This window comes from Varroa jacobsoni, unplaced genomic scaffold (genome assembly GCF_002532875.2).
Source record: "Varroa jacobsoni isolate VJ856 unplaced genomic scaffold, vjacob_1.0 scaffold_740, whole genome shotgun sequence".
Taxonomy (NCBI): Eukaryota; Metazoa; Arthropoda; class Arachnida; order Mesostigmata; family Varroidae; genus Varroa; species Varroa jacobsoni.
Genome location: NW_019213642.1, coordinates 57810 through 69843, shown reverse-complemented (window position 1 = coordinate 69843; position 12034 = coordinate 57810). Strand labels below are relative to the sequence as shown.

The following is a 12034-nucleotide window of genomic DNA, read 5'->3' as shown; positions in this document are numbered from 1 at the left end:
AGATTTTTGGCTCCAAATTACGACAGTGAAATTATGCATGTTTACCTATAAGCAGTATTTATCATCCAGCGTCAGTGTATTTTGTTTCATTTTCTAATCCCGACTGGCGAGTTTAGCGAACATTGTCAGCGTGCGCAGCCAACACTGCACTCGATGATATTGGCTGCAACTCTATAATCCCATTACCTATCTTCGTACAATGTCGAGAAACCCCGACAAGATATGGTTGGCCTGCCTTCAGTGGATTAGCGTCGAAGTGGCGTGATGAGCGGTGAATTTTCGATAACTAGTTCACAATCTCTATATGGCTTTCCCTAGAACTAATACCCTATTTTCCAACAATTCAACTCGTTACGGGTTGTTCATGTACGGTACCGCACCTATGTACAGTCGACTACGCTAGCTAGTGCAATATATGAGGGAAGAGAAGCACATCTACGTGGAACCTCATTTTTTTTCTGTCGAATACTTCTCCATCCTTCAGTCCGTCGGAGTAAAACGACCTACTGCTAATATGTGTGCTGGAGCCCACCGTGAATTGTATTAACAGCGGTAACGCGATGGCGGAAGTACACCGATACTGCTGTCGTCGGTCGGGCAGATGTCATTTGTCGATCCGCGCGAATGCCACCTCAAACATAAAAATGAACAGGTATGTGTCTAGTTTCCTACGAACATTGCGTGTAGTCTTGCGCTAGCAACTACGGTGATGCGGCAACATGGAGAGAAACAAAAGTCTGCCTTCTAATGAAGCCGCTGTGCAGGTGGGAACGTATTGCGTTTGTCAACACGCCTTCAGAGTGTCGATATTTCGACGTGTAATAATTCGATTGGCGTGTGTCCGTATTGGACATGTCAAAGTCGGCACGGTTTCAGCTCGTACAAGCCTCAGGAAAAGGTTGTAGGGAATAAGCGGGAAAAAGAAGAACGTTCAGAAAGGCTGGATTTATCGAACCCGACACGCATTAATCGTCCGAATTATACACATATACACGTGCTAGGAGTTTGTTCGACATTAGAAATGGTTCACACACTGATCGAAGCTCAATGATCTAGTCGCTACCACTGATAGTGCAATATTTATCGTAGACCTGATTTTATTTCTACAGTTAACGGGTGCTAATAGTAAGCTCTTACTAGTCACGTCTGTTACCTTCACCGGCGTGGAATCCAATGATGTGAATATTCGGTGTTTGTTGTCATCGTAGTTTTTGTTCTATTGCTGTTTCTGCTGGGCCATGCTAAAGGCCAACGGTCCAGGCTACTGCCCAATGGCACCATTTGTGGCTGCTGCTTGGCCAAGTCGGACCAAGTTAAGTAGACACCGTCGCTTGATCACTGCTGGCTGCAGGTACCTTGTCGATGCTCTGTCACCATCATCCGCGTGAATACGCACGTCCATGATGGCAACGCGACTGCCGATTGTGACAAGGTCTAGTCGCCCCATTGACCAACACGAGATGCCGGTTAAGATAACGCAGTTGCCACTGACGCCGCAGCTGTTGCTGTATTATTGCTAGTATTGATGCGGTCAACAGACAACAACAAATTACAACGACAACAAGTGGTGCTGGTTGTGCCGTCCCACCGAACAGCTACAAACGGCGGGATAAAAAGAGGATCTGAAATATAAGATAGGCATATTAAAAAGTATGTAACACAATATTGCTAAGCAGAATTGCTTCGTGTTTTGCTTAAGAAGTCGAGCCGTTCGTAGCCACCAACGAAATGCGATAGCGGCAGGTGGTGCCGGTCATCGAGCGATTGGTTCGAAATCAGGAAGTATAGAAAACAGTTCCGTGTTTCAAAAGGCGTAAAATTATCACAATCGAAGAGGACTATATCCAGTCGCCATGAGCGCGAATACTGCGCTAAATATATCGCCATTTAGTACTATGCAACTATTAAATATTAGGCAGTGCAATCGCTTATAACTGGCTCGTATTCACTGTGCGCCATATTAATAACACAACTAGACAAAACGAGAAAAAAATCATGTGATATTTTTCGTTTCACCCTACCCCATCCCATATTAACCTTCACCCCTTATACTTGTTGTAAAAGAGGGAGCCTCTTTCACGAGCCCTAAATAGCCGACCACGTAAAGATTACGGGGTTACGTCGCACGCATCGTTTCCAGACGGCGCAGCTTAATGTGACGGCACACTGTGCAGCAAGCTGCTGCAAGAAACTAATAAAGCCGAGAACTAATGTTTGTGATATTAAATTTCTCTTGCAATATCTCGCTTTCGTGGCTTGATTTTCGTCGTTCATCGCGGTAGTTCGATTTTAAACCAATTCGATTAGTTACATCCATCCATCCGTCCGTCCGAGATACACAGGGAGGCTGAGAGTGCTGCGAAGAGAGATCGCCACGGATTCAACAGTTGATGGGACTACTGCCGCTTCTGTATGGGATTTTTTTCTGCGCCTATGCGCGCGTCGGCTTGCCCACCTGACATAAAGAAGAAAAGCAGAAGAACAAGACGTGGAGATGAGCGAACGGACAGATAGACGGCCGTCTAACTGCCATTAATCAGGCTGCAAGCCGAAGCCAGGCAGCGTCATAGTGAGCCCGTTATCAGCAGCAGCAGCAGCACCGGCAAGGTGGCGTCAGATAGCCAGCAAGTGATGGCGTTCAGACGAACCAATCTTGTTCCAGTCTAGGCGCCGCTTTGTTAGTTCTCGTCATAGGCACAGCTAACGGCAGCGGCGGATCGCTGCCGCAACCGTTGCTAGACTAAAGTGAGTGAGCAGCGCTGCCAACGAGCGTAGTCGAGTAGTGAAGCCCTGCTCAAGCCGAACTGCTTGGCTACTGCTGTGGATTCTCTCGTTCATTGCCGCTGCTGTTCCGACTGCTGGCGTTCGTAGACAAGGAGGAATGACGACTCGCGATGGCAGCGCGGGATGGGATCAGGATGGATGCCTTGCCGTTGATGAACGTTCGACGTCACTGAGTAAGCAGCCGACCGGCAACTAACCAACAAACTGGCAACCCATCGGTCTGCGCATTAGCTACAGCGGCAATTGCTAAAACGGCCGCCATCGGCAACAACAACTTCAGCCGGCTATCTACATACAACTATTTCTAATACAACTGCTACTATATCAGAGTACTAGCATGTGGAAGGAGGCTGATGGCTGCGGTTGCCGATGGTGCATTCGCTATTTCCAAGTGCCAAACAACGATAAGCGAGGGAGACGCAAAACGCTAATCGTAGATAGACAGGCGCCAACTACGCGTACGTACTCACAACGCAGATTGAACAAAACCCCGGGGGGGGGGGGGGGACGAGAGATGAACGTCGGCGTGCATGAAGACATCGGCATTATCATGTGTCGCAGATTTTGCAGTGAAGTAGTACGCCGAGTGAAGTAAATTGCAGGATGGATTCGTTTGTTAAAGACGAAACTTAAAAGAAAGACTTATTAACGAATACATGTTATATTCTTTACACTCGTTTATGCATACACTGTGCTATGTCTCGCAGGGCACATGCATACAGAATAAGGAACAACAGAAGCATCATTACAAAGCGCAGACGTAATGCTTGACAAGTCGTGGAAAACTTCCACTGAGATACTAGGCGGACTCAGGTAAGCTAGTCCTATTCGATAGAGGTCTCACGTTGCTTAGTCGTGCCTATCGAAGGGCGAAAAAGTCGTCAGGCAAACAAATGATGGACGCGACTCGCTCTATAGTTTACTTTTGCGAATGTTAAGAGCGAAATGTAAGATCGTGGCCTTGTCTATAGCAAAAACGGTTTCAAGTCCATCGCGATTACTTCTAGGTCGTCTGGTTGACTACTTAGCGTCGCTTGACCGCCGCGTGCTCGTTCGGTCGGCTGAAAACAACCAGAGATAGGTCCAGCGTGGCGGTAGTTGTGGCCACGAGCAGCAGCAGCAGCATCGACATCCGCTGTGTACGTACGCTCTTTGCCAACTATCAACTGTTTCGCTTATCAGGTCCAAGGAAACGTTGCTGGTCGACAACTGTCCACAACGGCTTGTGGCGGCGATAGCTGGAATCAGCGCCGTACGCCTGGTAGAGCAGATGCCACAACTCTTACCACGCGCTTCGATGTTTTCATTGCGGTAACGGTACAAGTCGGTGGCTTTTTCTTATCAAAATGGATACAAAACAGGACAAAAAGAGCGGACGCGAGGCAGTGTTGCTAACTGAGACATCTGTGTTTGTGTGTGTTTTGCTGGACGAGAAGAATCTAAATACGACCTCCGTTGACGCGATTTGCCTCTGTCACTCCTGCTTTGTTGTGCAGCTTTCTTTCTTTATGTGTAATATGCGAACGTGCGTATCTGTACATTTGAGTATGCGGTTTATGACGCAACGTACTACTGTGGCGCCACCAGTACTCAGCAGTGGTTCGACTCGCGGAGAACGTTCTGCCACTGGTACGTTTGCTGCTGCTGAGGCTTGCTTTTCTCGACAGCGTTCGGTGGCGTGCCTATGAGCTTAGCACGACCGCCAATTTGTTCATGTTGGGGTCCTCTTTCGGTATCTCGTTGCTGCTGACAAAGTGTAAAAATAGGCCAACGTAACGTGGCATACGCAAATGATTGGCTGTTTTGAACGTCAAGTGCGTGGGAACATGTTGTGCGACTAAGACAGCAAACAGGAACCGTGAGACCAAACGTCCCACAGTAGTGGCAGACACCGAGACAATTCACTTTGGTCCGTACAAGCTTAGTTCTGAAAGTCATCCATCCACTGCATATCATCACGCAGGAATACGAGTGAGTGGAGCAAGGGCGAATCGAGGTTGAGGAACCACTAGCATCAGGGCACTCTATAACAAAGCGCTAGTTGCTACGACGCCAAAGAGGCCGTAGTCACGTTGAGAGATTGAAGAATGCGAAAGAACCTCGTCGGAAAAGAGTCGACTGGACAAGCAACCGACAATTAATCACTGCTAGACCAGACTAAGGTGCAGCAATGGGCAATGTCGAGAGAGCGACGAATCCGTACGAACACCATGAACGCGGCCCGATGATGCCCTCAAGCAGTTAGTCGCCAGAAGTAACCACCAGCATTATCAGCGTCTTCCCGCAATCTCGAGCGGTCGCTCGGTCGGATCGGCTTCCGATGAGCGTAGCGGTTAGCTGGCCAACTACTCAGCGCCTAAGTGTCTGTAGGCACCACGCTGAAGGCAGTGGTAGCCTGAACAACGGCCACTAAAAGTCGCTGATTCGACCAGCAGACACATCCAATAAGTACCTCGGCTGCCTCCGCTAATGCCGGATCCATTTGGCCGGACGCAAACGCACACATCAAGCCTTTGACGGTTTTCCTCTCCGCATCGTTCCTGCCGCTGCTGCATTTAGGTATCGCGGTAGGTCCCATCGTATCGTATCGTAACGCGACAGTGGAGTCTCTTGAACAATTAGCCCGGGACGAATACGTGGAGCGACAGCAGCGAAAGAAAAACTAAAGGTTGCAAAAATACCGCAACTGTGTTATTTATTGATTGGCAGCGCGCTTTCCGATTGCATAGATTGCGTCCGAATCAGCTCCCTTTTGCTATTCGTATAATAAACTAAAACACTTTATAGAGAGCCGTTATCTGCTTTTGTACATAGGTAAGAACGTGTACGTTTTTTGATATATTATAAATAAACTTTTTTTCCATAGAAATTTCAGTTGTTTTGGCGATGCAAGTCTTGCTCGAAAACATATGAATTTCATACCTAAACCCATATCGAATAGGACATCAAACGAAGGATAGTATTTTCTCCCGGATAAGGTAGCGGTTTCATACCACAATGGAGTCAGTTCTTTAATAATAATGATATTCTAAAAGTATTTTAAAACAGTAAATTATTTCTGTGATCTTTTCCTGAAAGATTCTGATAGCGTGCTTTGTCACAAAGACGTAATATAGTTGCCTTTCTAGTGTAATCATCGAGTGTTTTCTGTCGAAGGGGTTTCAGTGACGGAACCATATGCGTTGAGCTTCTGCCAACTGTTCATGTGGGGTACATTTCGCGAAAGGTGTGGATTCGAGTGCCGATTTCTATTTAGATAAGGATATATCTAACGAGTATTGCGGATAAAAATCTTGCGACAAATTTAGGAACTATGGTAGACACTATATTTGATGTCGCCCTTGTTCTGTTCGTAGAAGCATACAGAGGAGTTAGGTAACGTGCTGAAGTGTTAATCCGCTTCTGCCTTAACGAGAACAGTTGATTATTGAAATTCGTTGGCGATTAGTGTACAAGCAATGATAGCATCAATGTGTACAGCGTTAAGTGTGTACATGTTCTGATGATAAGCAGACCGACGAAATTAATTGGTCGCGCCGCGTTTCTTGCGGAAAATATTTCTTGTTGTTGGAACTGCAACACAGAGGAATTTACTTTCGCTTTTGTCAATGGGTGTGTAGGAGTTTGTCGGTCTATGGCTGAGTGTTTGTTTACGTGCGTGTGAGTCTCTGCCCTGTTTTCGACTCATCGCTGTCCACTCTGCTCTCACGTGAGAGGGGTAACGGGGGGCGGCGGTACCAGCGGCGATGACGGCCACGACGATGGTTTGCACCCGGCAACCCATCATGCGATACAGTGTGCTTATTCGCGAAATGTCTGGACGGACGCTGCTGACGTATCTGTCAGTTTTACCTATGTCGTTTTTGTTATCTATTGTTCATTTCTAGCAGCAGTCGGATAGTATCGTGCTTGCCGTTGTCACCATCTCGTTTCGGTATTTGTTTGTACGGAGGATGACCTTTGCACACACATATACACCGATAGCTTGTATTAGTTACTGGCGTTATAAAGTTTAATGGTTGAGCTATTGAGCAGTCCGTAGAAACTAATCAACGACGATTGCTTTGGGCGATGCCATGGCAGGCGACCAGAATCTTCCTCCCAAGATTCCCGCAGCGGAAATCACAGCAGGAGCAGCAAGAACAAATAGTACGTACGCTGCCAATGTTATATTGAGAAGGGGTGGCTCAACGATTTCCAGCACGACAACGTTGCTGCGTTGTTTCACCTCGTCGTAAACAACAAAAAAATTAAACAAATATCGGTACAATTAAGTGACCATTGATGACGGAACAAGCGCGGAGAAACACTCGTGGAGGAATGCTATTTAGAATGTAAGAACGACATGAAAAAGCCGTTATTACCATTGTTATTGTTACTATCCGTTTACAACTTGGTGATGCTTCGTTTCCAATTCAGAAAGTAAAAGCGAATTCTCGACAACAACAACAACAACAACCTTGGTTACGTTTGTTTACGTTGGCTACCGTCGCTTTAATTGTTATCGTTATTGAGTTATTGTTACTTCTGCTGCTGGTGCTATTCAGGCTATTGTTACCGCTATTACTTCTGCTATTGTTGTTTATAATGAAAGCGTTCATTTTGACGTTAGAAAAGATCAGAGCGCTCTGCGATTTTCTCATCCAGTCCCCTTGCCGTTGGATCTGTAGGCCTTTCTCTGTTTTCTGTTTCTGTTTTCCCTTCTCCGTTCGGCATCAACGCGACTACTGTTACAACGATTCCTCTACTCACTAATATAATAATAATATTATTACAACGACCACTACTTTAATTATAATTATTAGCTGCTATCGTCGGAGTCGTGCCTCTCCGACGGGTGCCCTTGCCGTGGTGGCGGCGGGGGCCGCCACCGCTATTGCCGGACTAAGCCACGGCGGCAATCGTGTTGCCTCATCGTTTGTTGTTATCATCATCGTTGTCGTTGCTGTTTGATACTTTGTCGAATCGTCTGCCATCATTCCTCCAAACAGCCAACGGCATTCAGCTCGTCTGGCTTTTCCGTTGTCTGTCTTCTGTCTGGCGCTACTTACTACACCTTCGCTGTCTCTCGTTCTGATTCTTCCTTCTTATCTTTTGCTACTGTCAATGGTGATTATGATGTTGATTTGACCATCCACTCATTACTTATACTTAGTAGTGGCAGTTCACTTTAGCGTTTGTTTCTCTGTCGTTTGTAGTTGGTTCCGTACGACGAAAGGCAAAGCGTTTATATGCAGGAAAGCTCATTTTGACACTTTTTGTTTCGCTCTATGCCTACCTAGAAATGGACGCGTCAAGTGAGTGCTTAGAACTCGTTAATAATGACGGCTGGTTAAAATTATTGCTGTTATTATGTTGATGAAGATGGCGACGGCAATCACTTCCAAGACCAGTCGTTAATGCTTGATCGGTGTGTATAACTGTACACTTTTTCCATTTGCTTCCTTTTCGTTATGTACAATGACAACGACAGCATCAGTAAATGGAAACGCCTTCGCAAGGATGGGGTAGTGATATTGAAAGCGGGATGCCACCCCTTCATCCTCGCCGTTAGCACTTTCGCCATATAAAGAAAAAACAGAAATAATAAAAATACCAGGCAGCGTTACGTCATCATATCTCAGGACGCTACGCTCAGTCACTTGACACTAAGTGGCTATTATTGCATCAGATCCTTTTCAGATCTTGTTATTTAAAGCTCCTTTGTAAAAAATGGCTTCAGTCTGTATAGTAAGCCCTTTTTAGTTACGGCTGCTTGTTCCAAGGATGACGATCAACGTTTGGGCCAGTTAAAAACTTTTTACATTGTATGCGCACACGAGTACATTGTTTTCCCTAATACGTAAGAACAGCAAACTGCAATTATTGCGGTTTACTTGGACAGTGCAAATTTTAATTGTCCGGCTTAAATTAAATATGCTGGAAACTGTGTTATAGTTTATAACATTTATATAAGAATGCCTCAATTAGCACATGTATTTTATTAATAAAAAAAAACATGTGTAACCAGGTAGGCAAACGTGATGAACGGTAAAACCAGATCGGAAAATGGGTCGCTGTGAGTAGTAACCTTCATTAGAAGCTCCTTACGGAACAAGCTTTTACTTCTTCTAGAGAGGATGTATGTATGTATGTATGTAGTATCTCCATGTTTGTCCAAAAAAAAGAAATCAGACGACCTCTTTCCCTTTTAACCTCCAGCTGTTTTTCCTACCTCTCTTCGTGCAATTGTATATCATTCAGCCATCGTTTGCCATACACTTTTCGCTGGCGTCTGTTGTGTTGTCTTAGACAAGTCGTCATCTTAAAAAAAAAGCAACATCGATGCACAACAGTAGACACTGGAACATCTACGTCATCTTACCATCGAAGCACTGTCTGCACGGCGCACATACGCTAATATCTAGCACACCCGTGTTTGTTGTTGTTTGTTGCTGTTGTTGTTGTTGTTGTTGTTGTTGCCACTGCCGCCAGCAAAAGCAATATGGTGGCAGTGCAACAGCAGACGACGCAATCGCTTTTGACTCGTATCCTTCCTTGGCTGCTTGATATGTTTCACCAATCTCACTGCTGCTATGGTCATTTTATGTTTTTGCTGCTTTTGTTGCTGTTGTTGATGATGATGATGATAATAGTGGCTGTGACGATTCGTCCACTGTCGACACTGATGGAAACTTCGGTAGCGAATGACCCCTGTCACAGCTGGCACTAACGGTTCAATCAGCCTGTCAAACACTGATGAAGCCGCTGACGAAAATATTGGTCCCAACAACGACGGCGATACGGGAGCTTACTGAGTTGAGTGGCGTCGTCTAACATTATTAGCAATGCCGCAAAAGAAAGGTCACCAGGTACCCAACTATGACAGAGTCTTAAAATGGCGCGTTTAGAGAGACGAATGTTAGATCTAAGAAGAGAGAAAGCGGAATAACAATGCTGCGAGTCTTGTCGGAGCTGACCCGCGTCTGCTATTGGCTGGTTTCATGTTCGCAAGAGACTTTTACGTCCCATCTCTCAGTCCCATGCCTAGATATACCATCTACCTCCCCCCCCCCCCGCCGCCCCTCCCACCAGTGTCTGCCTTAGGAGTATAATGATAGGCCGTGCTATCTATACCTACACTTACCGGAGCAGACATCATAATACAGAGGTGGCTTGAAAAAATTGGCCGCTATCGCGCCTGATGAGAAAAAGCCGCTTACCACACGACGGGATAGGGTCAACTCGTCGATTCCATGCTAACAGTTGTCAAAACAACAACAGGGGAAACTGCGACCCCGGTACTGTAGCTGCAGCTGACATTACTGAATGCTGCTGAATATTGAAGACTATGCAAAAAAAACGTTGTTGAAAAAGAAGTATGAATCGACGGGCAAACTTCATTCCAGTTCATTCGATGTCAGTTGAGACCATTACCGCAATAGCATCATCATTCTAGTTCGTAGGCGCTGTCGTTGCCCGTTGTGAAAGATATCTTCAAAAGGCCCCGTCGAAAACTGAGTGCTGAGCGCCGATACTGAAAAGTGAGGGACTTTGATACGAGAGCTAATCAGCACCGCCACTTGCCCTGTTGTGACTCGTTCACCGAGTTCAGTGAACAAGCGATACTGCGTCAGCTACTGCGTGGACGCTCAGACGGCGACGGCCGAACTGGCCGGCCCGCCGGCCGACTAGCTGACTCTATTTCTTCGTCATCGTGTTCTGCAGCTAGTGATGCCGCCGCCGCCGCCGCCGCCGCTACTCTTCACTTTTCGGCGTCGAAGATCATCGTCAAAGACTGCCTTTTGCGTCTGATCATAATGACGATGAACTAAGAAACTGAGCTATTCGGCAACTGTTCTCAGCGAAGTCGCCGTGACCAGTCACGCTCAGCCTATTGTGTGTACAACGCGGCCATCTCCGCTTCGACCTGCAGCATCGCGTTCTGCTTGTGTGCCGATCACTGCGCGGATCTATGTATGATCTTTTTTGTCTTTTTGCTTTTTAAAACCTGCATAGGAAAATACAGCTACTTTTGCACGGGTCATATTGACAAAAATTTGCGTTCGACCCACACGAATTATGATCGATGACTTCGGTGTTCGCGAACCTATTTTATATGATGATGATGATGATGATGATGATGATGACGATGATGATGATGATGATGATGATGATGATGATGATGATGATGATGATGATGACGACGACGACTGAGTATCCGATGACGAGCGTTTGCAGAAATCTACATACGCTATGGGAGGCTGAACCGTGGAGTAGTTTCATTCATTCATTCAGTTGCCTGGTAGTTTGCGCACGATCAGCTCTTCTAAGGTATTATACCCATTGAAATATTGCTGCGTTTCCCCTTGATTGCTTTTCCTTTTGGAGTTCATCAGTCGATCATCGGTCGGCTTAAAACCGCCGGGCGTTCGTCATAGATGATGTACTATATTATAATATATGCTGTAAACACTGAAATATGCTCAAGTTAGAGTCATTGATCTGATTGAAGGCATCATCACTAAACAAAGGTAGCACAGTCCCTAACGTGCAGTGCTCAATACATATCGAAGTGGTATCTATTTATTCAAATAAAAATGTACGTAGAAGAATAATATATACTAAATTCTGATGATTTATCTTCCTCTGCAGTTCCTCTCTAATGATTAGTGTCCGCTGACTGTCTATTTTAGAAGCTACGATAGGAAACCTACAGCTATGTATAGTATGAAACACAAGATAACAGAATGCATACACTATGTAATAGGAAAATAGTGAGACAAGCAATGTATAGTCTATAAAAGAAAAAAACTAGGAAGTCCGTCATTTAATAAAGCAAGCCAGACCATCAATGGCTTCTTGGACGACGGAGCTTTTTCCACAAGTGTTTTAATCGCGTTTTTTCATCTATCCGAACGAAAGACCATGTGTTCAGATATTTGCCTGTGCGGTTATCTGACCAAGAAGACGATTAAGTTACTTAGTGTTTCATTGGAATATGGCTTTTCTCACAGATATCGTACATGACAGTCTTATCATAAAGTGTTATGTTCGAAGGCTTTGAACAACGCTAGTTAAATTAGTTGATTACCGAAGTACGAGGGTGGAACAAAGTTCTATCATGCTCAGGATTTTGTTCCTTATCCAGATAGCTCGTGCGCCTCATTGGCGGGACTTGAAGCAGCGACTCCTAGTCTCTTGAAATATGCTGATGGTGATTGTCACCTATCCTTGGGGAAAACACTTCTAGCACACTGAAGCGAGGTGC

The 12034-nt window shown here is 45.6% G+C and overlaps 2 protein-coding genes across 2 annotated transcripts in view; one reads left to right on the top strand and one right to left on the bottom strand.

Annotated features, from left to right (window-relative positions):
* LOC111263178 (uncharacterized) overlaps positions 1-5911 on the bottom strand; it is a 28871-nt gene extending 22960 nt beyond the window's left edge. Inside the window, exon 1 of the mRNA XM_086969486.1 lies at positions 1154-5911. The gene's annotated coding sequence lies outside the window, so the exon portion shown is untranslated. The remainder of the gene's footprint in view (positions 1-1153) is intronic.
* Positions 1-12034, top strand: part of LOC111263179 (uncharacterized) — a 47165-nt gene that overhangs the window by 10254 nt on the left and 24877 nt on the right. The gene's annotated exons all lie outside the window — the stretch shown is intronic.